Raw genomic sequence first — 25102 nt, 5'->3', positions numbered from 1 at the left:
ACGGATCAAGTGAGGAGTATCAGACAAGACAGATTGCGCAATGAGTAGGATTCCAACAGCAGATGCCTGAATAGAGGGAGATACAGCAACAGGTGAGGCAATGCCTAAAGGAGCCATGGTGGAAAGAGGTAGAGATGGAACGCAGACTTTCTTTAGAAAGAGGCCAAGACAGACAGAATTGGGACTTTGAGCCACGACAGACCAAGAGCAAACCCTCACAACACGTTATAGCTTGCTCCTGCCAATACAGTCCTCCCCACCGGTTTCAAGATTGCGATGCAGTAAAGGTTAAACCTAGAGACCAGCTGAAATGTTTTCCGTTTAATGCACATTCACTTGTCACCGCCGCCACCAACTGTTACGACCAACTGAACGCCAGCAACTGTTACGACCAACTGCACGACTAGAAGCCCGATCTAGTATGCGTGACAAACCTGGTTTCGGGATTCCTCAGGTCCCTCTGTCAGGGTGCAAAATGTGCACTCGCCACTAGCCATTGTCAAGTGATATTGGACTCTTGGCGAGTAGGAAATGGTGTGCTGTGTGTGTAAAGAATTGAGGTGGCAAGTGACTTTTTATGGCTGGCTAGTAACGGGCAGCTTCAATTTTTGCACCCAGTCTCTGTGGTTAAAGCATTACCCGATGACTAGAAGGTAATTTGGTGCGATCGGCCATCTGGCCAACGCGGCGGGTGCCTTGCTTTGATCCTAAAATGAAATTTAGCACGCACAGCACTACCTTTTATACATTCCATTTCTAATACAGCATCAACACATATCCTTATTACTGCTCTCCTCGTGCTGATTTGACCTTTGGGTCAGTCTTTCTAGAATTGGCTGCCGACATTCAGATCGGAATTATTAATTTGTCATCGTTAAGGAGGCCGAACGGAGGGCTCTAAAATGAGAGCATTTAGGAAGAGAGCATTGTAGATCATGCAGGCTCTGGCCTCAGAAAGCCTTGTGGACTATGCAGAGGGTCTTGCACTTGATCTACGATCTACGAGGAGCCAGTGAAGGGATTTCAGCGCCTGAGAGATGCAGTCCCTGGGCTTGAGGCCAAGGATTAGTCTTGTGGTTCTGTTTTGGATGAGTTGTAGTGTGCGGAGAGTAGGAGTAGGAAGATTGAGAAAGAGGCTGTTGCAGTAGTCCAGCCTAGAGAGAACCAGGGTGATAGTAAAGAACACAGATCAGTCGAGTTGCGCCAAGTTGGAATTTATTTTTGAGATAGCTACTTTGAAAGAATTAATCTTTGAAACCTTCTATGGCAATTCATAGAAGTAGTGCTGTCCTTAGAGTTGTGAGTTAAAGCTTCTATTTACTTTCATAGAAGATATGATTTCCTTTTATTCAATGAAGTTGGTTAGAAAGTATGCATCAAAATGAGGTAAAAAAAGTCCTTGATCCTTCTATTGATTTTCATAGGAGGCTTGTCTTTTAATCAAATAAGATTCCCCTCCAATTGGGGTTGCTTCAGTTTTCTAGTTCAAAGTCCTCAACATGTGTTTCCCTGCTGAATTATACAGCGGTTCTTCAGGGGGAGTAACAAAGTTTGTTGTCGAGTTAGTCTTTGTGCGGCATTTTCATCTGTACAATGGTTTGTGCTCCAGAACGTGCAGTCCCAGCGTAATACTTGTCGGACGTAATTATTGGCTGTAAACCATCTCCGATTTAGCTGCTTAGGATTATTGCGGTGTCCGGTATGTTTTGTTCTGCATGGCATGATAACTCGAGAGAACCAGGGCCCTGGAGACAGTGAGCCTTTGAGGGACGGTGAGAAAAGGTAGAGTACCTCTGAGGAAGTGCAGCTGGTAGTGGGACTTTTTAGGGATGTCCGAGATATGAGAAGGAGAGTGGAGTCAAAAATGACCAAGGTTTTTAGCCTCACTAGCAGGTCAGGGCGCAGGGCTAAGGGAGGCCGGCCAGTGGGAAATTGGGAAAGCAGGTGCAGGGGTCCCAAGTCCCAATGAGGACGTTCTCCGTCTTAATGGCATTGAGGCAGAGATGGTTAGCAGCACACCAAGACTGAATTGCGGGCAGACCGTCAGGAAAGAGCGGAGGAGGAAGAGGCAGAGGGTAGCTGGAAGGAGAGCTGTGTGTCATCCGCTAACTATGAAAGTTAGAGGTGAAGGTAGAGATCAAGTGGGCCAGAGGGGCCATGTAGACATTGAAGAACCACAGGGATTGGTTAGATCTCCGGAGAACGCTACAAGTGGAGAGAGTGATCGGCGAGAAAGGGCAAGAGATCTTAGCATCAGCTGGGCCCCAAATCAATACTGTATGCCAGGCAGGCATTTTAAGCTGAGTGTCCTTCAGAAAGTTCTTCCATTTTTGGTAGAGTTTATTCGAGCACCGGTGGTTGCCTCCCTGGTATTCAATACCGCAGACTACTGCAATTCTCTCTACTTAGCCGAGCCAGCCTATCGGGCCACATCACCTGTATTCTGCACCGGTTGTATTGGCTTCTGGTGCATCCAGTTCAAAGCTTTGTGTAAAGTGCGTTTCATTGATTTGGGACCAAGTATCTTCAGTCCAAACATTCTCTTCCATTTCTACTTGGACCCTCCACTCCATTGATGGTCGTCGTCTGCAGGTCCCACGTTTTCATTGTGCTAGGCTGGGTGGTTGTGCCTTTTTGGTTGCTCCTGCCACTGGAACCAGCTCAACGGTGCGCTTCAGGCCACGCAGGGTCATTCTCCATTCCGCTGCCTGTCAGCCTTTTGTTAGGTGCTTCTGTGGGGTGTATATTTAGCGCCAAGTTACATCTGGGTGTTCTTTGAGCTTTATAAGTTACCGAACACACACAACATATGTCCAGGACAGGGAACGGATGTAGCATTAGCACCAACTTGCGTGCAATTTGTCACTTCTCTGAGGTGCCATCGTTCTAGATGGCGATCGTCACCCCCTACCCCTACGTGCGTTGGAGAGAGCTAACCCGCCTGGGTGGATTGGGCTCCGCGTGGATACAAGCATGTGCGGTCGCGCCCATCTCTATGGAAATCTTGGATCACTCTTGTATGATTTGTTTTGTTGTGTCCCCCGCTTTCATATCTAATTTTATTTAATTGCCTTTACTTTATTGTGTTGTGTTGTAGTAATTTGTTCATAGAGTATTTGTTCGTTTTATTGTGACGATTGAAGTAATTGTAAAACTGAAAAGAGTTTGATTTAAAAAAAAATAAGTCACTACATAACAATCCAATCCACACCTAAGTTAACTCGCTCAATCTCATAGCCCATCTTTGACCACGGTCTCTTTTCCCTTAATTGACGCCTCCCATCTGACAACTCATCCCACCTCCCCCCCCAAGTTAACTTCTCACGCCAGGGTCTCTACCCTCTACCTTTTATTCTATTAAGCTCAACTTTGCCAAATTCAGCTCTGCACGGTCTACAACCTTCAATGATCATTATCCTGCCAGCTCCTTCAACCTCATCCTGCACCCTCCAATACGGATCCCCCCCACCACCCCTCCAGCCATCCAGGTGCTGAGGACAATACAGCGCTGATGACGCCATCTGGAACAAAGACTCAATCACCCACTTTCACACTGCCTACAAGGACTGTAGTGAAGCAGACCACAGCTCTAGACACAGCCAAACCCTCCCATTACAGGATTCTCATTTCCTCTTTCCACTCGCAAGCTATCCATGACCCTCCAAAGCCCTTATTTCCTCTATAGGAGCTGCCACTTTTCCTTCTTGCTGTGCCTAGGAATGCCTTCTACTTCCCCAAGATCAGCACCCTTTTAACGCCCCCATCCTCCCTCATGTTCACCTCCTACCATATTTATTACACGCCAAAGCCTGCAGGGATCAGAGCACACCTTCCTCCCACTCCCCTCTGGATCGTGCTTCTACCCCCCCCACCTGCTCATCCAACTCCCACCCATCACTTCCTCTGCCAACCAATCCTGCACTTTGCACCACAATTTAAGGAACTTCCAGATGTAACTTATGCTCACATTTCCACCTTTAGCTGGTATTCCCATCATGTTACAAAACAGCCTGTTAAACCTCTGCTAAACAATCCAACTTGTCATCCCCAACAATCCTTTGTCAGACTACTCTCCTGCCCAAACTCCAAAATCCTCAAGAAGGTTGTCTTCAACAGCATAGTCAGCCATCCTGTAATGCAGTCACTTGCTGGTTTACTACCAAACTAAATTTGATTTCAAATGCTCCAACAACTGCACTCATCCAAGACGCCAATTCTCTTATCAATCCCTACCCCTCTCGCCTCTCCTTCATTCTCAACCGTCTAGTCCTTTCAGCTGCCTTTGGCACAGAGATGTCCCACCCTAGCTGACCGATCCATCTAATGATACTCAAAGCTCCTTCTCAACACCCCTTACTTTTGGTTGTTCAAGAGCAGTGCTAGGCCCACTCCACATCACCCTAAACACCACTTCCCTCAGCAAACATTTACTGCTTTGTCTTTAACTATCACCTCTTCACTTACTATACTGATTCTCCTGGTTCTACTCCCTCACCCATGCAATCTCTGAATGCATAATGAACTGCCTAAACATCATTACCCACTGGGGGGTGGGGGTTCCATGCTGCCTCATGCTAAGCTTTTTAAAGCGGGAAGTAGTCTTCCCTACCTCCAACAATAATGCCCACTCTCCCATCTCCTACCCCCAGATCTCCTCACCCACATCTCAACCATAGGATTCTCAACAATGACCTAAATCGCTATTAGTTCATCACAGACACTGCAGCCAGACAACCACCTAAACATTAAACAAATCCGCACTGCTGAACTAAAACCCATCTCTACTCATGTGCTCAGAAAACCATGCATAAGCCTATTTCTGGGTCCAAGCCGTGACTCCTTTGCTCCTCCTCAGAAAAAGTCCCCAATTTTGTGGTATGCACCCTTTGCAACATACCTAGAACCTCCACCACCGCAAGCTATCACCACCACGCTGGTGGGCTTAAATGCAAAATTACATACTCTTCAAATTCCTGCTACTGGTCTATACATCCATTCATATTCTTGCTCCACACTACCTCGATGAATGGCTCACTACTTGCCCTCTCCAGCTCTCCGCTACCAGTCTCTTCACAAGCAAGCAGTCCCAAGTCCCTAACCTGTGCCTCCTCGCGCTTCTGCTACTCTTCTAACCAATGAAGCCATATCCGCAGTGGATTGCTCCAAAACGATGCTCAAATCACACCTGCAAGCAATGGAAGGAGCCCCTTAAACCCTGCCAGCCTCCTATCCAAAACGAACTGCCCAACCACCCTCTCCTGCATTCTGCCTTCAGGACTACTATATGAAAAAAACTGGTTTCAGGCTCAAATGGTAAACGAGGTGTAAAGTGTTCCTGTTCCTATTCTTACATCTACACCACCAATACAACAATGCGGGCACCTTATCCTAGGACTACTACTCTTATCTACGTTGCAAGACATTTATTTAAATGGCACCCAGTTTGTAAATGAATACAAATCTGCCATCAGATCCTGGAGAATCTCTAATATGCTGTTGGTGTAATGCTCAAGGAAGTCAGCAGGAAGGCTGTCCAAGTTATGATGAAACAGGTGCTACATAGCCCAACACATGAGAGCGGCTTTGAACAAACACATTGACTCATCTGTGTATGTGTGTTTTGTTTTTTTTTTTTTAAAAAAAAGACAAGAATCCTATATCGTTGCTCTAAACATGGCTGCTGCAATAGACAGGCCTTGGGTGGGTTAGAGCAACATCAACTGTTCATGACGAATTAACAGCTGCATCAATGGGATGTTGGATGGGGGCTTTCTGCTGGCTGGCGCTTTGACAATGCGTACAGGCAGTTGGGTGATTGTGTCGGATGCCGTTTGGAGTGAGCAAGGAGGCTACAGGCGTGAACATTGCAAGCAGGGCCTTCTACAGTTGGTCACCCTCAACATATCAGGTCTTGATAGACAACTTGCTAGTCTACACGGTGCTGGATGACAGATATGAGCTCAATGGCTTGTGTTTAAAGGAGGTCAGTGGCAAAGACTGAAGAGCATTCGATGCATGCCTCGATGACAGTGGGGAGGGGGCAAGAGGTGTGGCGAGCACGGTCAGACCTCATGGAAGGGCTAGAGTCAAGACATCGCCTTCAACTTCTTTTCCTTCCTAGGGGAGGTTTGCGTCTAAAACCTAGCCCTTTTATTGGCATGTGTCCATTCTAAGAGCACATTCTTCATAAATACTAAATAAGTTATCTGCGTCATGGCATTAAAAGTATGACATACTACAGTGCTCCACTGATTAAGGCAGGAAATCCACTCCAAATTCGAATCCTCCTTGCATGTTTTCAGCCCACGTCTCTAAGGTTTAACGCAATATATTTTTAGACCTCCCTTGATAAGAGGTCTGACATGACTAAGAGGAGAATAAGAGGACAATAAAAACGTTGTTTTATAGACTATACACAAGAGTTCCTAAAGAGGGCATTAAATTGCCGTGCAGAGCCCTAGGCCCTTAAAACAGCAAACGCACCTCAAAAGGAAAGTATTACCCAATAGCATCCAAAAAAAGGGAAACCTATGTTTGAGTAATACAGTGTCCCAAGGATTCACTCCATAGGATTTGCAGTGAAATCTGGTCGCTGTGGGTGGATCTGGGCCACCAACCTTCAGGGTATATCACACAGTGAGGTGGACGTGTTACAGTATCTTTTAACTGCTGCATGAAGTCTAGAGGACCAGACTTGAAATGTAACATTGAAAGCATCTGAATCCATTAATGATTCAATGGTACATAAGTGCCCGTTCCATAATCCAAGCAAGTGTAGCCACTTCAACAACAAAGAAAATCCTTTGTCGTAGGGTTTTGTGCAGCTCCGCTTTTATACAAAGGATGTCTATTTTAACAATGATGGCGCCAACACTGTGCAGTGCTTCGTACAATTGAAAAACACAGATACAGTGAATGTCTGGGAGACAACTCAAGACACTGACAATCGGTTGGAGGAACAAAACCATCAGAAAACTCAGATTAATTACGGCTGTAAATTCCAAATAAGAAACGTACGCACCCTCCACTTCGCCCTCCCTCCCTCACAAGCTTCGAGGATGACAACCAATACAGTTTAAGGACCTGTCCAGGATGCCACTTTCTTTACATGGGTACAATGCTCACATTTAATATGTTTTTGAAAAGCAAGTACATTTTCACACTTACCAAAGTGTCAGATTACAACTCGAAACACCCTTCAAGTCCCCGGGCCTCTTTGGCTGTCTGGTTTGTGCTGTCATGTCCAATTCTGCAAGACCAAAAAAGACAATAAGTACATTTGCTAAACTTAAATTACAAATACGTCAAGTTTAATTATTACACTAAAAAGGAGCATCTTTCATTACAAAGATTTTAAAAGGTCATTGCTCAAAGGCAATGAAAGGATCATTGTCGATACTATTTAAAAGACCATTATTGATCCCTTTTGAAATCTATGCCCAGATAAATAGCACCAGGCATGATCATGATACACAAATGTAGCCTTTCCAACCTCAAAGTACCTACACAAGCCAATTAATATTTCTCAACTACCACGGCAGCATTTCATGGCCATCGCTCAATTTAGCAGCAGGAACAACCTCCTAAACCACTACATCTAACTCCACCTAGGTAAGTAGTTAGCTTAACCTGGTCGGGTACCTAGTGCATGAATTTCAAAGTGAAGTGGCAATGCTCTAGGAACATATACTTCTGTACTGCCAAAGCACTGGTTCATGGCTAGCAATCAAGAAGCACCAGTGGAACAGGATCAGACACCCATGACCAGATCCTACACAGCCACTGCAACGGGCCCAGAACGCAGTATTACTAGGGTGTACGTAGCCCCTTTTATTCCCCAACAGACAAATGAGCAAATGGTCATAGCATTTCTTCATAATATTGGGTGGACTCCTGATATGCCAACACCCGATTTAAACTTTTGTTTATAGGAAACTTAAAGAAAAAGCCACGGAGTGGGACCAGATTAAGAATTCCTGCGTGCCAAAAGGTGTTATAATTACGATTAGCAAACCATAGTTAACTACATTAAATTATGTGAATATGATTTAAGGAGATACTCTATGTTCGCTTCAATGTTGTGCCGACAAAAGAAGTTACAGGTTCCTGGGAAGGCATCCCTGTGGTGTAGAGAAAATGCCGTTTATGCACTTAGAGAACTGAAACAGCTAGACACATCCCAACCAGCTACGCTTCCTTATTCCCCTACCATTTATAAAAGGGATACAATAACATACTCGCGGATTTAGACAAAACTATAACAGACCAATTTTGGTCTTCAATATACTCGGGGGAATCATTGGTCATCTCGAGTGCAGCTCATCATGTATGGAAAAGGGCAATTGAACATGATAAAACTCAATTTTAAATAATCAAATCAAATTTTCCTTAGAGGAAACATTTAAACATCCGAAATGAAGCAGTTTGGCATTTTTCTGTTTGTTAATAATGAAACTATAGCTCAGTTTCTTTTATCTTTTTAAAAATTTTGATATAAACCATGTCTCATATTATCTGATACGCGTTTGTTTTTAAAGATCTTTTTTGTACTAATTTCTCTGTGTAAAAAGTTATCTTAACCCAAGACACGTAAATATAAAATAAACTTTGAAACGGATTAGGATCTGCTCTCCGTTTCCATCCACATAGCCCCACTGCTAGGATTCTTATTAGAGAAGAACCACACGCAATGCGTCAATTAATTTGCCAATTAGGTTTTCTTTAAAAACAAAACAATTAAAAAGGGAATTACTATCAGGCCTTAATAAAATCATTTCAGAGACCAGTAGGGCAAGAGGCGGAAGATGGCCGCCTGAAAACATTGCTCCGGATCGATCAATGCCCTCGTCCCATGAGCCACTGGCTCAGAGATACCCACCAGCGACACCAAGGCGAGCGGAAACCCTAGTGGCCCACGCCCAGCTGAAGTAGAGGAAGATGGGGCGTGGGCGTGGCAAGGCCCTCTGCACGACTAAGGAAGGCAGGCAAAGCCCGGGAAGCAGGGGGCGACATCAGGAGGGGTCCTGGCTACACAGGCACAGACGGGAGTACAGGGTCACACAGCACACATGAGGAAGGGGAACCAGGCAGAAGCTTGAGGATCCAATTAAGAATACCCCCCCTCTTCCCTGCCCACCCCCGAAGAGATACCGGCCTGGAGGGGCCTGCAACAGCTGCGCGGTCCAAAGAGGCCTGGAGGATTCACCAGGTGCAGCAGAGGGCTTAAGAGCCGAGGGCCTCCCGCTGGGTGGATGGTTGCCATGAGGGCTGCATACGTAGGCAAGGCCCCCTCAGTGGCAGAACAGACTAGGAGGGAGTGTACTGTCTCCTGGACAGTTGTAGCAGAAGGTGGGGGGCCGGTCGCATAAGGAGGCAGCCCGCTCACAGTGGCAGAACCGACTAGTGGAGGTAATGAGAAGTCTCCTGGGCAGTTGTAGCACACGCTAGGCGACAACTGGGGCCTGCAACCTGGCAATACCGCGAGACCCAGGAGGTGCCACATGAGATCTTCGTAGATAGACATCTCAAAGCATGGAGCAGGGAGATGGGGCTCAGCGAGGAGTAGACAATAGGAGTAGGCAGTGGTGTAGAAGGAGAGGCAAGAACTGCTACCCTCCCCAGTCGATTAGAAATGCATGTGGGGAGAGGACAGCAGCAGATCCTACATCACAGGGGGAAATTGGAACCTGCACATATCCAGAAGGCAAAAAGCAAGAGAAGGGCATCCCAACCAGGAAGTGCTTGGGAACAGGCAATGTCATAGGGGCACTTGGGAGGGGCAAAGCCCTGAGCAATGACGGCATCCACTTCGACAGGAGAGATTACAGCCGTCAAGATGGGGAGTCCCAAGTCAGACATTCAGCGCCATCCTGGCAGGAATAAAGGCAATGGGGACAAAATTGAGGACATGGTGGAAGCCTTTGAGCATAACCAGCTCTCAGCAGATAGGGGCATGATTGGAAGCGAAAATCAAGAAGCTACATAAGCTGGGCAAAGACAATCGCTGGAAGGTGGACAACAATGAGAATGGGGAGTGCAGATGTAACATCAGGATCTGGGGTTTACCCCACGTGGCGGGTCAGAAGGACAGACTCGGATCTTCCACTTTATGATTATTCTTTAATAGAAGAAAAGAGCAAACTCCTAACTTTCCCTATACTACGAGTTGTCCCTACCTAACCAAAACTAACTAGGGTGCTCGTCAGTGAGTCCAAAAGGAAGTTCAGTCCACTGTCCAGACTAATCTAACCGGACCCTACCACTACAAAAAAAAAAAAAAAAAAAAAAACGCATGGCACAGGAAAATGACTCCCTTCTCATGTGGGCTGGTTCCTCGTGAAGGTCAGCATTTGTAGGTAGTTCTTAATAACTACATTTATCAAGTCGTATAGTTCAGATACTGGGTTCTTCAACTTTTCAGCTGTCTTTTACTCTCTGGTTGCCTTTCCTTTTAATTTTCCCTTCGTGTGATCTTATTTGTATCCCCTTTTTTCACAGAGACTTCAGTCAGGACGGGGCGCTCTTTGTGGAATGTCAGGTTGGTTTCTCGGCTCTTGCTCACGTGCCTCATACACGGATAAGTGAGAGGGACAGGGACATGGAGGTAATTCTGGCCCGCCCAACAATAAATTTGGGGCCACTCAAAGTCAAGGGCTTAAACTTGATCTACAAAAGGGTCTCTGCTGGCTAGGAAAATTAAGAGAAAATCTGCCAGTGGCCTTTGTCCAAGAAACACTACATACATACAAGGGAAGGAAAGACACAGAGGCGCATTGCGACTCAAACAGGGTGGCAAAGAAGGGGTGGTGGAATGGGGTAGCCAAAGGCCGAGCTGGACGGGAGGCAACTGATGTTAAGGGGAATCCTGCTGGCGTCTCTGTAAGCCCGAACTTTGATCAGATTGCCTTCCTGAAGGGTGCACTAACAGTAATGCAGAATGGACGGTGGGTGCCAACATACAAGGGGGTTTGGGCATATAACTTGATGAGGGGAGAATCCAGCAGCGCTTCGCCACAGCACCATGAGCAAACAGTCTCTCCCTGACCATGGGATAAGGGGCACTATTTACCCTCTTTCCACCCTGCACAACTGCTGGCAGCACATTTATAGATGGGACGTCGTTTTTGGGGCGATTCATATCGCTACAGTAAAAAGAAAACCTTGGTTAGCTATATAACTTTTATGAAGGGTGCCGCAGCCACAGGACCAAAGCCCTGGGCCTCCAGTGAGCTCAACCCAGGCTTGTGCTGCTGTTTGGGCAGGAAGCAGGTGTGGTGACATTGCAAACCAGCGAGGAAGGGTACAAACATGGCTGAAACATGAAAAGATGGCTGCACAGAGGCTTGGGCAAAACTGGCGAGGGAGGCTGTTCAAGTGCACTGTGGCCAACCAGGGACCAACACCAGACTTGCAGACGGGGCAGGGCTGACCCCAAGCACACCAGACTGTACATGGATCCTAACTTGATACAGTCAATTATAGAAATATATATAATTCATAAAAATGGCGACTCAATGGATCTAGTGCAAACATGAATATTCCATACTACCAGGTCTAAACATTATCTATGCCAAGCTGCAGGTGAAAGAGTTGATACCAAAAGGATGGGGTACCGATATGGTAGGGCAATTTATTTTCTTATCCCCTTAAGTACAAAGGGCGAGTATTTCTGTCCTGAATTCCATTAAGGTCTCATTGTAGACTCCACAGTTAATTGTCTAAAAGGAGAAAATAAGGAAGGGGATGTACACATTTGTTTAACTGCTGGGCTATTATGCTATCATGCAGGTCTATGCAGTATGCAGATAGGACTAGCATACTCGTCCTCAGCCCTTGAGGATACAAAAGGTCCTAAAAGGGGTGCAGGGGGCTTTTGGGAACGAGGGAGTTTGCGGAAGAAGAGCGGGTAGTGGCTCGGGAGACACATTTCATAATAGAGCATACGATTGACAGATATGGAGGATTGGTAACCCAGAAATATGGGTCCATGTCTATATGTCTAGGCAACGGAAGGGCAGACACGTTGGAATGTGATTCACTGTTTCCTGGCGCCAACTCGACCCACAAGAAAGAGTACTTTCTAGTAACAAGTACAAAGAGCACGTCTTTGCATCCTGAGGTGGTACAACGAATACAAGAAATTGGCATCAGGATAATGTCACTATCTGACAGTATACCAGTACACTTTTGGTTTGGAGACATGGGAGCAAACATAGGAAAATATACAGGACCACATTAGTAATCTAATAAGGGGAGGGGCCAGGCAGCAACAGATGAAGCCCTGCCTACTGTAGGCTCTGTTGTGCGGCATCCAGTTACCCCTTAAATGCTGCCTTCTACATGATTCTTGCCCCCTTCAGACTGAGGCATCAGCTCCTGACCGTGCAGGTCTTTTTTGGGGGGTATGGATGATCCAGTGGTTCCCTGCTGGGAGCTCGCTGCGGAGAACCGCTACTGCAGCCTGCAACAGCATGGCAGCTGCCTGCGACCCAGGTCTTGGAAGCGGCCATAACTGACCCGAGCAGGTGGCAAAGAAGTAATTGCTGCAATTTTACTCGGGATGGGGTTTGGGGGACTGTAGTCCAGTAGACACCACACCAACATGGAGGATGAAACGCCATTGGAGCAGTTGACAGAGAGGCTGCACAGCAGGTGGCTGCTATGCTGAGCTGGGTCTGCGATGGAGGGCACACAGCGAGTGCAGTCCGCTACCAGCATGCTGCCTCGCCACAGAGCGGTGCCGGCTGCATATCGGCATGCACCGTTGCACGGGAGAGTGACAGCGTGTCTCAGCGTGGTGTGTATGCTCCCTGCAAGTCTAAGTGTCTGTGCCTGCACAGGGGACCCTTAACGGATCAGCCTGATCCTTTTGGTAGGGGCCTGCAATGCTGTGCCTGTGAAGCTCTACGGTCCCCTGGCTCCCCTCTGGAGAGGCCCTAGCCAGAGTGAAGGACACAGTGAGGTCTCCTGCTGCCTGAGGCTGGGGCAAATGCCCCTCTTTGCTCCACCCGAGCTGGCCTAGGGAGGGGGCCACTTTGCAGGGGCCCCGGGAGATCTGTGCAGATCTTTGGCCTTTCCGCATCAAATGGTGCTCCTTGGTCTACGTGCTGGGTCAGGTGCAGGCCCTTGCCCACTGTATACTAATCACCTGGGCTTCTGGTAGGCCCCTTCTGGGCCCACCTTCGGGGCGCCACCTCCCTGTGGAGTCCCATCTTACCCTGGAGGATTGCACTGGCGGCTAAACCCTCCTGGACGGAGTCCATAGGTGGGTCCTGAGGCAGACTGGCTGTTTTGCAAATGCAGGGCAGCCACATTCCACCCCTTCCTGCGATTCCCAAGCCTGGGGTTGGAGCTAAAACGTCAGACATCAAAACACTGTTGGCCATGCAGAACAGCAAAGGCAAAAAAGTGCAGAGGTCCACTCTCCTCCTCCAATGACTGCCCAAACGGATTCTTCATTGACGAAGCAGGACCTCTTGGAAAGGTTGTCCATCCTAAAACAGGACATGAAATCATTGTCCATGGAAACGCTGGCCAAATCTATCGCTGACCTAAATTCTCACTTGTCTCGGCTGGAGTCTTGCTTAAGTGACATAGAAGCTACGGTACACGACCATGCAGAATTGGCAAAAATCGGGTGGCGAGTATTGAGGGGCAGCTGGAGCTAGTCTGGTCCAAGCAGGACGACCGGGGAAAAAAAGATCACGCAGGAATAATATCCATTGGCACAGTGTAGCGCAGCACATACTGGATGAAGAGCTGACTGATCTGTTCCGGTCCTTTCTAGACCTCCCGGATACCGCAGACCTCACACTGGATAGAACACACCACGTCCATTCCTTCTCTCCGCAGTGCCACAAGCAGATGGCAGACATGAGTGTTGGTTTTTTCATTAACACAAGGAGGCCCTCATGGCAGCAGCTCAGGAAAAAGCCAGCGGAATACCGGGGGCACTATGCGCTCTTATTGCAAGACCCCTCGCCACATACTCTTTCCAGCCAATGGAAGCTGCCCGTCTTTTTGGCCTGTCTGCAGTCGCATAGAATTCGATATCGCTGGGGATTTCCCTGCAAGCTGCTGTCTGACTATCAAAATCGGCATTATGCGATCAGCCCCGAAGAGGCAGCAGAATTGATGGAAGCTTCACTAAAGTCTCAGGCGAAGGGTGACGGAACAAGCGTAGTCACTCGCTTGAGTCTACACCCCGCTTCAAATCCAGGAAACCCAAATGGAGACGAGACTCCGCAAAAACACCTCCTGGGCCCAACAGAGCCATTTCCTAAGTGTCCAGACTGACATTTCAAGGCTTGCCGTCAGGCTGCCAGCAGTGCTACATCTCTGTTGAGCACCTCAGCTCTTTAGCCTCATGGTGTGCAGGCGTTAGGTTTTCACCCATTGAGGGGTTGTTGTATTATGGTTGCGCCAGACTATTCCTTAGAAGGGTGGGTTTCAAAATGTTACTTGGATTTTCACCCCTATTATGTTGTTTCTTGGGGTTATTGCTTACCTTTTATCACACGGTTCAGTTTCTCAACTATTCCTGTGAGTCGCTCTGCTAGCGTCTTCTCAGCAGGTGCCTTAGACACCTTCCACTGTGTAGCCACGTCCCAAAGTATCCACAATGGAGTCTCTCGATATATCATGCGAGACTCTGAAAGTGCAGAATATTAATTCCCCGGAAAGCCCTGCTGTATAGGTTGTTCACAGCCCCGGTTTTCCTTCAGGAGACCCATCTACTGGCAGCAGATGAATCACATCTTTGTAATAAGATCTCAAAGCTTATTTTACATATAGTGGCCTCAAAAAGCGCTGTCGCCATCATAGCCATAAAAGGCACACCCCTCAGGGTCCAAAAGGTGTTGCGGGGTGGGGAGGCATTTGCTGCTTACAGCTCTACTGCAAGATCTATGCCCCCAACGATATACAAGACAGGTTTGTAGAACCCCCACATCTCAGGGTTCACTTATACAAGGACTACCCACAAGGTGGCATTGAATGCAGGTGATGTTTTATGCTTCCTCCAGGATTTTTCATCTTCACTGCCGGTTCTTTTGGATCGATTGGCTGAATTTGCCTTGGTATCAGGGTTTTCTATCAATCATGGGAAATTCTAGGGGGAGACTAACTGTATTATTGACCCAACTATGGACAAAACTCTAGCCCCTATCCCTAATGATAAAAGTAATGTCCATGCCATGACTACATTGCTGAGGGAATACTCTTTTTGCCTTGTGAAAGAGTACACCTTTAATGCTGCGGTTCATAATGGGGTTCCTAGGTAGGATATATTTCTCATGCTAACACCCTCATGCAGACTGTGGTGGGCGTAGATATACAGCCAAAAGCCCTCTGATCATGCACCCCTTAAACTTGCACTTGATCTGGCCCCCTGACCTCTCTAGCTAAACCAACTTAGAGACTCAATGACTTCTTCTTAGGGGATGTTGCGTTGAAAGCCCACATATATGACGCCATAACCAATTACTTCAGAGAAAATGGCACTTGGGAAATCAAATTTGGAACCGTGTAGGGTGCTGGGAAAGCTGTAACTCTGGGAACCATTATAGAAGAATCTACTGTTTGGGTGAGAGCTAGGAATCTTCATCAAACGCGGCTAGAAGATGACGTCATAGAAGGAGAAAGAATATGCACTTAAGGGGTCTCTGAGCTCAGTCCAGGACCTTTCATGTGGCTAAATAAGACTTGGAAACACACCTTATGGGGAAGGCGACCCAGTCATATTTCTCACAAAACGTTATTTCAAGGGTAACGAGGCCAATCAGCTGCTAACCGCCAAATTGTGGAAAGTGGCTACTCGTAGCTACATAGGAGCTCTGAAGGATGGGTCAGGGAAACGGGTGGTCACAGACCCAGGGAAAGTGCAGATAATGGAGTTTTTTCACAAGGTCTCAGCGGCACGCAAGGGGAACCATACCCTTGCGCATGACTAGCTCCCAATAAAACCTTCCTGAAGTTCCACTTGAGATGAAGGACCGCATTGAAGCGAAAATAAAAGCTCAGGAAGAAGCCCAGGCAATTCGGCCCCTCCCAACTGGGAAAGCCACCGGCCCAGATGTTTTTTCCAACAAGTTTTACAAAACCTTAGCTACTGCCCCGATTCCGCAACTAACCAAATTATGTAATACGTTCCTAAATTCCAGCATGGTGAAAGACTATGGCGGAATCGGACACTACCCTCCTATTAAAACCAGGGCAAGACCCAGAAGACTACTCTTCCTACCGCCCCATAGCCGTCATACACAGATGCCAAGCTATACAGTAAGATACTCGCTCACCGGCTAGGTGAGGTCCTCACACATAATTAATAGCAGCCAGACTGGTTCTATTAAAAATAGGGAAGTCTATGACATCAGGCGGGTGGTGGACCCAATCGTGTTGGCCCCCCACATTCCAGGGGGAATGGTCTCTCCTCTCTTTAGACGCACATTGTGCGTTTAATAGCATGTCCTACTAAGAGCATATGGATTGGGCCCAAATTTCTCTGTTGGTTAACCTCTTAAGTACCATTGAGGTTCCCCCCAGTGCCAATGGCTTTTTTTTTAAATCGCGGTATTCACCGCCCAAACCCGCCAACATTTCCCCCCTCATTAACCCCTTAAGTGCCACCGACGAGCCGGCTCGTCGGTGGCAACCTGGAGCGGTTTTTACCGACGAGCCGGCTCGTCGCTGGCATTTAAAGGGTTAAGGAAAAGTTTCAGACTTCTGCCACCCGACAAAGTAAACTGATGGTCACCACTGCTCCCATTGGGCAAGGACACCAGACAGGGTTGCCCCATCTACCCTAATCTGCCCTAGTGTTTGAGCTAGCGATGGAGCCACTGGTGCACAGGATTTGTCTTCACCCCCACATCTCAGGGTTCACTTATACAAGGACTACCCACAAGGTGGCATTGAATGCAGGTGATGTTTTATGCTTCCTCCAGGATTCTTCATCTTCACTGCCGGTTCTTTTGGATCGATTGGCTGAATTTGCCTTGGTATCAGGGTTTTCTATCAATCATGGGAAATCTGTGGGGCTGACCACAACAGAAACTCCTGAGGTCTACAGCACCCTGAAAGATAGCTTCCCGTTTCGGTGGGCTGATTGCGAATTCACATACCTGCGAGTCCACATTACGTCAAATTATAATTCCCTCCCGAGGGCTAACATCCCTATGTTGTGGAAGGAAGCCAAGAATATGGTACAGGGGTGGGACATGCAAGACATTTTGTGGTTGGGTCGTATCAGTGCAGTCAAAATGACCTTGCTCCTAAAGCTTCTCCATGTCTTCCAGGATTTGCCGATCCTTATCCTAGGGAGAGATCTACTTGAATTGCAGAAGGCAGTGGAGCAGTTTCTTTGGCATCGCAGACTTCCTTAGAATTCCTCGCAAGCTTCTTATTCAGTCCAAGGGTTTGGGGTCCCGTCTATTCAGAGATATTTTCAGCTGCCCAGATGCTGGACTGGGCACCGGAGGAGACGACTCCTAAGTGGAAGGAACTAGAGCAAGCATGTTCATCCTTTCAGCTGACTCACCACCCCTTCCTCCCCAGAAAAGCTAGACTCTTACACAGGCCTCCTAATGGCCACTCACACTACTCTACAACACTGGGATAAAGCATGCACTCAGCAGAGTTTTGTTTGTTTTATTGATTTATAGAGCGCACCACACCCTGGGGTACCTGGGCGCTTTACAAGACATCTTAATAGCATAGTAGTGGCATACAGTTGATAATACAGGTAGGATATATACAAATAAAGAATAAGTTAGAAGATATACAGAGGAGAATGTACAAATACAGGCGGCAGATAATATGAGCATGACATGAGTAGGCATCAGGGAGATACAACATAGTAGTATACATCATACATCTACTTAGTTGCACATGAGTGGTATTTGTTAGATTCTAGAACTCTTTAACTTAGGGTTGGGCCCCCTCTCTCTCGTGTTCCCACAGAGTATGGGAAACAGGGCATTTGCACACTGGAAACCCCAGGGGACTCTGGGATTGAGGGACCTGTATAAAGACAGTGCACTGTTCCATTCAAAGAGATTTAATTTGACAAACAGAGCGTTTTCCCCATGTATAGCTATGGCACTGGGTATCCAACAAACAAGTCAAACGGGATGGCTGCCGTTCCTGATGGGGATAGAGCTTAGGGTATTACAGGGACAAGACTCGCCAAAGGTTTCCACCTGCTTCTGCTTGCTGGAAAATGATTCTCTGGAAGAAAAGCTTCCTTAGATGATGCGCTGGTTAAGGGAACTAGGTCTAGACATTCCAGAAGAAGCATAGTTGAAGATTTGGTTCCAGGCGCATAAGACCTCCTGTTGCACCCTAATCAAAGAGAGATCCCTCAATATATATGTTTTTGGTGGTATATGACCCCCTCCACCTCCAAAGACCCCATGCTATTAGCACAAACTACTCGTACGGCTGCTGGAATGGCTGTGGTCAACAGGGTACCTGGCTCACAAATGGTGGGACTGCCCAATCATGCAAACCTTTTGGCAAGAGATCTGCACCAAAATCAAAGACATAAGCAGCCTACTCCCCATGTGCCCGCTAACTTTCATTCAGGGGGATGTCCCAGAGGACGGCACGTTCCCTATGTTGGACCCTAGAGCGAAGCCAATATCATGTCTGCCGATGGCCACAAGAATTAACCGCACTCCCTTCTGCAAGAGCGCAAAAGGCCCATGCATTTCGTACTAGTGGGTGAAAGTATGGGAATTATAGCGATGGAGAAATTATCAAGGCTCATATCAGACAGGTCAAAATACCTGCTCTCCTTTCCTGGACTTTATCTGTGATGAAGAGCACATGCGTTTTCCATCGCAGCTTATGAAACGCTTAAAAACACGTATCTCGGAGTTGACCATTGGGGCGGGGGTGATCTAGGGGGATGGGGATGTTGCTATCATGTCAGGAGCACTCTCACAGGAGGAGATGAGCGACTGTTTTAGGCGCATGGTGTTCACTATAATAACACTGCTCATGTGTGTGATCTATCATCCCCCCCTCTTTTCTCTCTTGCTTATTTCTTGGGGTGGGAGGTGCATTTGACACATTCAGAAAATGAAATTTGTATGCATCGACTGAGATACGTGACCTGTACGAAGGTTGATCTGTAAAAACTATTCCATTGAGATTTCAATAAAAAAAACAAATTGCAAAACAAAAAAGAAAATCGATGCTGCAAATAAAAATAAAAAAGAAAGTTGGGGAAACTCATAAAATGGTCACAGTCATTACATAATCAGCCCTGGTGGAGTTCACACAATTGGAAACAGACTGAATACATACTGGCAGTAAAGTGTCAATCGCTGCCACACCCTAATGCCAATAAATATTACTGGAAAGCCAACACACTGTCATGCCTGCACACATCCTCCGCCGAGTTAAGAACAGGAGAGGAGAAAGAAATGGCTGGAGCCTCGGTCACGGTCCTTGTGAAGATTGCATGAGACAAGGGGCCGACCAGAGATTTGAAGGGTCTTACAGAATTTTCCCAAATGGGATTTAGAGGTGTTCCAATTTGGAGGCTTGCCATTAGGAAAATGCATGACCGAATGGGAAAAATATTGTCTTAGGGATTTATATTCTTTCCAATTTAATTATACATATAACTCAGCTTTGACATTGTGATGCTGGAAATGCCTTTTGGGGACACAGGGCCTCCTAGTCCTTGTCCTACCACTTTTCTGTGTGTATTTTCTTTATCTTTTCTGCCACCGAGGTCCAGCCTGGCCCTCTGGCAGTGCAGCACTTCAGGTTTTCCTTTTGGTGAACACCACCCAGAGGATACCCTTAGGACACCCATGGGTGGGGGTACAACCTTGTACCCCATGTGTGTTTTCGGGCATGTTGCCCACAGAGCAGGATATGGACTGGTGGCAGCTACATGCTGACTTGGCAGTGGCTTAGCATGTCCTCCATTTTTGGGACACCCAGGCCCTGCCACAGGAATCAATGAATTCCTGAAGGCAAGATGGCCACTGTGGCCTCTTGGTTTGCATTGCCTTTTACCTTGTTTCCCAAAGTCCTGGGAAATCCAGACTCTGCCCCCCTCCTCACCCCCAACTGGCTGTTGGGTGGAAATACAATACATGGCTCTGGGGCTGCCACCGGTCAGACTGAATGGAGCCTTCCCTGGGGCGGTGTTGAGCGCACCCTTGGGGTGGGACCTGTGTGAATGGAGTTGGGAGTCAACTCAGATCCTGTGTTGGGGATGTCTGGTTTCTGTGTGTAACAATGCCTGAGACAGCCCTGATTAAAACTGGCATGAATGCAGTGTAGTATGCTGAAAGGCTGGGTGCTTACCCAAATCCACATTCTTGGTTATGGGTGTCTAGGTGGAGTGAATGGCCTGAATACCTATGGACCCCATTGGCAGAATGAATGAATGCCCTTCTGCAGGATTGGTTGACCGAGTCTGGCTCAGCCGGAGTGAATGGGGAACAAAATGTGTAACTACGGTCCCTGCACTCACCAATTTATTCAGAAGCTGAAGTCGAAACCAAAGCTGATCCCTGGAGCAGCAGGAAGAAGAAAACTGCGGCTGCTACTCTTCATCGAAATCCAAAAGCTGCTCTGACGCTGCAAGGACTGATCCAAGAGGACCTGCAAAGGAGACCTCTACCTGAGCTACAAGAGACCACTGTGCAACCTGCTGCTCTTCACCAGAAGTACCCTGGAAGCCAGTCCTGTGTGCCTGCCGTCCGGAGAAGGGGTCTTTGTGAATCCTGAAGAGCGGTGTCTAGAGATCGAGTCGAAAAATTCCATTGGTGTCACAGTAGCCATCCAACACCAAGAAGAGGGGGGTACCCTGGCATAGTGCTGCTGGACACCAGGAGCGGTGGAAGTTCCAAACTGCTGAAGAATAGGTCAAGGGACATCCTTGCCATCATCACTGACCACCATTTCCCGCCAAAGGTTCAGGGTCGCTGAGTACAAAAGAAGGTCTGCCGGTGGGTTTCCCGCCACTAGACTCCAACAAAGATGTCCCGATGGTCCAGACTTGGCGAGGGTCAGTGGTCCACTCCAGTGGTCGGGTCCAGAGGTCCGTGCTGCGGCACCGAAGAACCGAAAGTCGGAAAGCCGCCTAATCCCAAGGCCCAACACCAAAAGTGAGCTCTGCAACAGTTGCAACCAGAAGTCATCACTGAAAAAAACTTTGGTTTAAGTGCACTTAACACAACAAAACACTTGAAATTCATTGGATGCGGAAGTCATGGCTGTTACAGGCTCGTCCTTCTCCCCACGATACCAATACTCATCCAGGTCCCACACGCCACCTCAGGTACTCAGACACAGATAAATACACAAGAGGCCAGAAGTGGGGTGAAAAGCGCTGTAATGCAAACACACACTAGTGCATAGAAGGGCTACATTCTGCTCTGCCCCTCCCAGGCCTGGTTTATCCTTCTGTACAGTGGAGTAGCTACATCTATTCACGTCCCATTAACAGCACATATCATAAACAGATCATTTTGCCGAGCATGGGGAAGAAAAAGTACATTTAGTAACTGCAGGCTGTTTCTGCGAGGCAGCCTCTGGCAGCATTGGTATTGGAGTTAGCAGCGTTATCACTGTACTTCTCAGGAGGGGTTGTTCATGCCAGTCTGAGGCCTCACAGCACTCCACAGCTCAGCTGTTCTGTGCTCTACGACATGCTTGGCACAGGTGTTCAGATGTTAGGCCAGTCTCTTAGGCAAGTCTTTAGGCCAGTCTGTATCCGTTGAATCCAAAAGAAAGTGCAGAATCAGAACTGTAACAATGGCTAGAGTAACTCTGCGCATTCCTGTTGAAGTCCCCCCCCATAATGCCATTGTGTAGGTCATTGGGAATCCCTATGTACGTGCTCGTGGGATTTGCAACTGGAACCCGCAAAGTTAAGCTTGTCAGGACATCCCACATCTGCTGAATTTCAAGGGTTTTGTAGCGCTAAATATGGTCACCTTAACTGCTCTTTAACTAAAAGGTTTTTCAGGGAATTGCAAGGGTTTTGCTATATGATTGTTTTTTTTAACGGGACCCGTACCAGGGCCTTGCCCAGAGCCCCCCCCCCCACAATCAATGAGTTTCTTCTACACCCACTAGGTTGCCACAGCCTTCAAATGGCTTCAAATGGCTTTTGGGCCCACTAGCCAGGGACTTCCATATTTTACAACATTACATAGCCACGGCTTTTGGCCGTGTCCACTATACATGTTTCCCCAATATGTTTTATGGACCCACTAGGTGGACACGGCCACTGTACACTATTCACAGCAATCTTATTGACTTACATTTTTTGATGAATTTTTCTCAGAAGTTCCAGTTTGGGGCACCATTGACAATCTGTTGTTTTAGAAAATGTTATCCAAATCCATACAGCAAGTCAAAAAGGTTATTAGCCTCTATGTTGCAAAGCATCAATAAAGACAAAGGTTTAAAAGGCGCACCCCCTTCTCTGTCAAATATTTTTAAAACTACTGGATGGATTTACCCCCACACCAGTCAAGAATTTTAAGTCAACGCTTCGTTCCCTAGTGGTTTCTTATTTGGTGCAAATCTGCCCCGCGGTTTGGCGCACCACAGCAAGTTCAGGTTGATAGAAATAAATAAATACTTAAAGGACAGCCTGGCCAAACCGGGCATCAGCTTTGGAGCTCAGGTCCAAGCAGTAATCCTTACAAAAAGCTGATGGGGAAGCCCACGTAGCCGCCTTGGTGATGGTTTCCCAAGAAACATACATTTGCAAGGCAACAGCAGCGCATTGACATGTAAAAGATGGCCATGGATGCCTTTTGGAGGTTGAAGGCCCTGAATGGTATAGGCTTCAGAAATGCAGGAGACAATCCATTGAGAGATAGTTGCCTTGGAAGCCGGTTTCCTTTCGGGTCACCAAATGTGACAAAGAGTTGTGAGGAGGCCCAGAGGTCACTTGTTCTGTCGAGATTAAACTTTAAAGCTTGCCTGACGTCCAGGATGTGTAAAACTCTCTCTGCATCTGCCGGGTTGGGAAAAAAGACAGGTAAGGAGATAGATTGGGTTGAATGAAAATCAGTAACCAGACTTTAGGCAGGAAAGGAGGATGAGTTCAAAGCACAACCTTATCCTTATGGAAGGTGAGGAAGGGATGTTCCACAGAAAGAGCCTCGAGCTCTCTTACCCACCTTGCCGATGTCACTGCGATCAGAAAGGCGACTTTCCACAAAAATTATTTGAGACCAGTAGTGGCCATAGGTTCAAATGGTTTATGGCACAACATTCAAATCCCACTTGGGGTGAGGAGTACGTACCGGCGGGAAAAGATGCAGACGACCCGCAAAATGCCTTTTAACGACCAGATCAGTCAAAGAAAAGGAACAGCTGTTCGTAGACAGGTGGGCCGCAATGGCAGATAAGTCGGTCCTGCAAGACAAAACATGAATGCCCTAAACTGCGAGAGACGAATGAAAGAACAGTGTCCACCGTGGCGTGCCTGGGGTCAAGCTGTTTAGCAAAGCACCAGTGGCAAAAACAGCCATTTGCTCATATATTGAGCCCTCGTAGAAGGTTTTCTGGCTTCCTGGATAATTCGCATATTGTCCTCAGACAGATTAATCCGTGCTAAAGATCTGAATTCAGGCACCAGGCCGCCAAGCAGGCCGCCAATCTGAACGATTGTGGGGAGGGGTGCCACATCTTGTGATAGCACTGGTGAAGCAGGTTGGGAATCAGCGGCAATCTGATCGGAGGAAGAATCGACATATGCTGAAGTTCCAAAAACCAGATTCTGGCTGGCCACCAAGGAGCTATGAGGAGGAGAGTGCAATTTGATGCATTCCTGAGCTTGCAGATTGACCGATGATTCAGAGGCAGTGGAGGAAAGGCATAAGCCTTCATGTTGTGCCATGGAATCTCGAGAGCATCTCCCAGAGAGGACACCCTGAGGCAGTCTCTGGATGCATACCGGTTTGTAAAAGTCGCAAAGAGGTCTACTTCTGGAGTGCCCCACTGGCGAAAAATGGTGGAGAGAACATCGGTGTTCAATTCCCACTTGTAGCTGTTTGCCGACTGGCGGCAGTGTCAGTCTGCATTTACATTGATGAGATCTGGAATCTTTACAGCCAGCAGCCAAATGTTGTGCTTGATGGCCCATTCCCAAATCTGTATGGGTAGGTGCACAAGGAGGGGTGACTTGGTGCCACCCTGCTTGTTGATGTAAAACATTGCCACAGAATTATCTGTGCGAATACGGACTACCTTGTTCCTGATGGACGGTTGAAAAGCTTTGAGCGCTAGAAACACAGTCAGGAGTTCCAGATAATTGATATGAAACTGCCTGTCCTGAGGTGTGCAAAAGGTCGAATACTTCCGTGTTAACTGTCACTTGTGGGCAGGCCCCCTTGAAGGAGGCCCCCACAGAAAGGTTGCCGGTCAAAGTCCACCATTGTAGATCTGCCGTCATAGAGGACAGAACTGGGATTATCTTGGAATCTGGGTCTGAAGCCTGACACCAAGAGCTCCGAAGAGTCATCTGGGTACGCCTCATCTTCAGACGTGAAAGAGAAGACCTAGCAAGCATGAAGCCACGAGTCCCAGAAGTCTCTGGGACCACCAAGCAGTCATGTGCAAAGACTGGAGGAAGAGCAGACATGTGGCTGAAAGGACTGCAATCCTGTCCGCCGTTAGGGACACCTTGGTACTGACCGTATTCCAATGGAAACCCAGGAAAATTGGGTCTTGAGAGACCGCCATGGAAGATTTCCGCCAGTTCACCGACAGCCCAAGGTGGAATAGGAGCTGGAGGGGAGACTGGAGACTGCTCAATGCGGTCTGTGAGCAAGGACTGCACATGAGCCAGTTGTCCAAATATGGATGTACATGAACGCCCTGTAGCCGCAGGAAAGCTGCGATGACCGACATCTTCGTAAAGACACGCGGCACCGAGCTGAAACCAAAAAGGGAGCACACTGAACTGGAAGTGTTCCCCTCCCAAAGAGAAACGCAGATATTTCCAATGCGGCCTCCATATCAGGGTGTGCATCTAAGCGTCCAGAAGGTCCACAACACTGAGCCAGTCGCCCTTTCGAAGAGAGGACTTTATTTGTCAAGGCATCATCTTGAATTT

At 47.5% G+C, this 25102-nt stretch overlaps 1 protein-coding gene across 9 annotated transcripts in view; it reads right to left on the bottom strand.

Moving 5' to 3' along the window:
- PPP6R3 (protein phosphatase 6 regulatory subunit 3) overlaps positions 1-25102 on the bottom strand; it is a 2530957-nt gene that overhangs the window by 2407277 nt on the left and 98578 nt on the right. For all 9 annotated transcript variants that reach the window (XM_069624114.1, XM_069624109.1, XM_069624112.1 and 6 more), the window contains exon 2: positions 7168-7249. The gene's annotated coding sequence lies outside the window, so the exon portion shown is untranslated. The remainder of the gene's footprint in view (positions 1-7167; positions 7250-25102) is intronic.

This window comes from Ambystoma mexicanum, chromosome 11, assembly GCF_040938575.1.
Source record: "Ambystoma mexicanum isolate Mex_15411 chromosome 11, UKY_AmexF1_1, whole genome shotgun sequence".
NCBI lineage: Eukaryota > Metazoa > Chordata > Amphibia > Caudata > Ambystomatidae > Ambystoma > Ambystoma mexicanum.
The sequence above is the reverse complement of the archived record's forward strand: the minus strand, read 5'-3'. Positions and strand labels throughout refer to the sequence as shown.